Here is a 3,707-nt window from a genome sequence, read left to right on the forward strand (position 1 = left end):
AAAAAAAAAAAAAAAAAAAAAAAAAAAAAAAAACGCAAACTATCATTTGACAGCTCAAAAAAATAAATAGTTTTCCTCCAATTATTTTGTAGCCCTTGTTTGAGCCCTATTTTAGAGGAAAGAATGAATTTTTGAATAGTGTATTGATGGAAAATGTATAGTTATTATTTTATTAAAAAATGTGTGGTTAAAATAATGTCAAAACACTATTGAAAAATATATTTTTTTTCAAAAGAAGGGGGCTCAAACAAGGGCTTACAATAAAGCAAGTGTCAAACATGTAACATTTTAGTGTCTATAAATTGCATTTCCCAAATTTGATTTGCGGAAATGAACTTTAAGTGTATTCTCAATAGTCAAAAAATTTCATCTATGTTAATTTGATCACTGAATTTCAAATTAGTTGCGATTGGTCACTAAACTTTGATTTTAGTTTCAAATTTCATTACTTTATCACCTATCATCTCCCAAAGTGATGATAATTACTTAATTTTCAACCAAAGAATAACGGATTTCCATGTAATTGCTGACAATTAAATAAAGCTACGCTTATATTGTCACAGCCGGCCTCATTTTACTATTTTTATTTTTATATAGTCACACCCCCTCATTTTATCATTTTCAATTCGAGGGTGTGAGGGTACAATGCAACGATTACATGGAAAGATTAGCTACAACGTAATTGTCTGCTAACCAATTTCCGTCAATTCTGGAATTATGTGACATAGTATCGAATTTAAAAATAAACTGAAGCTCAATGATTCAATTGAGATTTTGATGTTACTTGAATGACGATGTCAGGGGAGAGAGTTTTTTGTTGTGTAATTTGAAGATGTCAAAATTCCACATTTGAATTTGTGTAACGATTAGAAAGTCTTGTCCCTGAAGAAAAGGACAAAAATTTATGGATTAGAGTATTTCTTGTGTAGTCTATTTTCAAAGTTTCGAAATTATATATTGTCTTCGAAGACTGACTTGTTAATTTCATGTTGACACTGTGCAATCAAACAATCAAAAGCTATTTTATGGAAATTTCTACAGTTTCAATTTGTTTATTTGACACTATGCAATCAATAAAAGTATATGTCTTATCATTTTTTCTATTATTTGTAATTTTAAGTTTTTCAACAGTTAAAGAATGTTTAGTTAGTTTTTGTTTCGCTTGTTGTGTCATTCTGAGGACATAGGCATGATTTGATGAGGTTGAGTAACATGGAGAGGCATGCAAAATTTTATGATTATTTCAGAGTAGGTACATATACTTTGCCTCCATTTAGCCCCCATTATTTGGAATTATAATTTTTGGAATAGTATTTTTTGGAGAATGAGTGGTTGAAAAAGAAAGAAAAAAATTTCAACTTACATGTAATATTATTTTACTGGAGAATATATAATTGAAAAGAAGAGAAAAATATATCATAATTTTAATGGGAGCCAAACGGGGGGCTTTTTGTTCATTTCAAGATTGCACCCAACAGATATTTATTTAATTATCATATGTTTGTTGGTTTTAATACTTTAATTAAAACTTAGACTAAATTATATCCCCTCCGTCCTACAAAGATAGATTTGTTTCCATTTTCACAGAGACTAAAAAAATGTAATTAATATAGTTGAAAATATAATTTTTTTTCCTTACATTTTTTTAATATATTCCTATATTAAATTATGGTCTAAATAGGAATAATTCATATTGTTATAACAAGCCACATTAAATAGGGGTATATTAAAAGAATTAAGAAATCAACTATACCTTCAACTAGGAAAGTGACGTATAATTAGAGATATATGAAAAAGGAAAGCAAGTTTTATGGAGGTAATATAATTTTTTCTTACAGTATATATATCAAGCTCTAATTTGCATTTTTCGTGACCATAACATTTATCTTTCCTATTGTCTACACCAAGTCCATTGACACCTTCCCTCTGTTATTTCTTTTGTATTCACAATTGTTGTGAATCCCAACTATTGACATGTGTGTTAGAAAATTTCTTCGTGATCATATTACCTTTTTGGATTTTAGGTCGTGTAATGTTTGGATTCTAGGGTTTTAGTGTCAATTTAAACACGGCTAGGGATGAGAAAAAGATGACAATGCTAAAATTGTACGCGTTCCAACAGTCAAATTAAAACAGAACAGAAGTATATTGGGTGAGGGAGAGGTACCGGAACAGCGAAAAAAATGTAATATAAGGTTTTATATTTCTAGAGTAAGACTATCAAATTCTTGATTACCTTCAAATATCACCACATCTAAGTATTTATAAGCAAAGAATGAGCTTGAGGTGTCTTAGAGGCTTAAAAGTGGAATCATTTACATTGATTGATATGTTAGCACCATATGGTTACATTCTCATCACAATGGTCCGTGACCTCCCAAACACTATCCTGATGGGAAAAAGCTATTTGTACCCTTGCAATAACATGTTGGTTGACACGCTGACGTGGACGGCAGATTAAAAAAATAGGAAAAAATATAGAAACTGGGCCGGTTTTAAAGTGGCGGACGGGACCCATTTCAAAATACCAAATAGGTTCAAACTTGCCGTAGATCCCCTTTTTAGTTTTGCCTACGAATTTCTTTTCCCTTTGCCTACGATTTCTCTCAGCCAAACCCATATTTTCTTGCCAAAAGGTTGAACTATCCAACGATGTGTTGATTTCTTCACTGATTTGTTACAGAAATCGAGGCATTTTGTTACCAAAATTGGGGGAATTGCTTAGCTGATTTCTCTCGATTTCTCTTTGTCGCGGTATTTCTTGAACTACCCAATACAGGGGTTAATTTCGGAAGTAAACAAGAAGTCAAAATCTGGTTCGATTCGAAGAGATGACGGACAAACGTATTCCCCTTCCTTATTGTAGTTTGATACTGCTGGGTGGAAACATGAACATGATGAATTAGCTCGATTCATTATTGTACATTGCAAGTTCAATTTTTCCTGACAAGCGAACATCTTCAAGTGCTATAAAATAGGTTATTTTTGTTGTACATAGCAAGTTCAATTATTGTATACAGCACTTATGATGAATTAGAAAATCTTTTGAGGCCATGATCATATCTATTAAATAATTGACGTATTTTATGTTGCAAATATATCTTCCCAATTATTTCACTTTAGTTTTCCAGGTAATAAGATATTGATTAACAATTTGATCTCATTAATTAATCTGTCAAAGAACTTCAAATTAGTAATCAAAGATCATTACTCATTCAGGATTGAAATCATATGTACGACAGTCAAGCGAAATTACATTTATATTGTCAATGTCACAAATTAGATTTTCACATGCTTCAATCCTTTAATCGAAAAGTAATGTCAACCTTATTATGAAAGATAAACTTTAATAAAATTGAGACAATTTTATCAAAATAAAGTATTCATCTTTATATACCAATTGCGGACTATGTAATTTTAGTTCAACATTATAAATATCGAATAATTCTTTGCTTAATAACTCAAGACTGATTTATAATATTAAAATGATGTATGAACAAATGCAAGCTCAAATTAACACAAATAATTTATAAAAAAATAAATTAAATACTTTATTTAAATCGTCACGATTACAGATAAATTTACTCTGCGATAAATGCTATCCAACAGAACAGTTAATCAATTTTTTTTTTCCTGCTACTATGCGAATGAAGCAAGCTTGACTCTTTATTTTGGCTTAACCCTAGCCAATGTGCTATACTTGATCA

The sequence above is a fragment of the Olea europaea genome, unplaced genomic scaffold, assembly GCF_002742605.1.
Source record: "Olea europaea var. sylvestris unplaced genomic scaffold, O_europaea_v1 scaffold1730, whole genome shotgun sequence".
NCBI lineage: Eukaryota > Viridiplantae > Streptophyta > Magnoliopsida > Lamiales > Oleaceae > Olea > Olea europaea.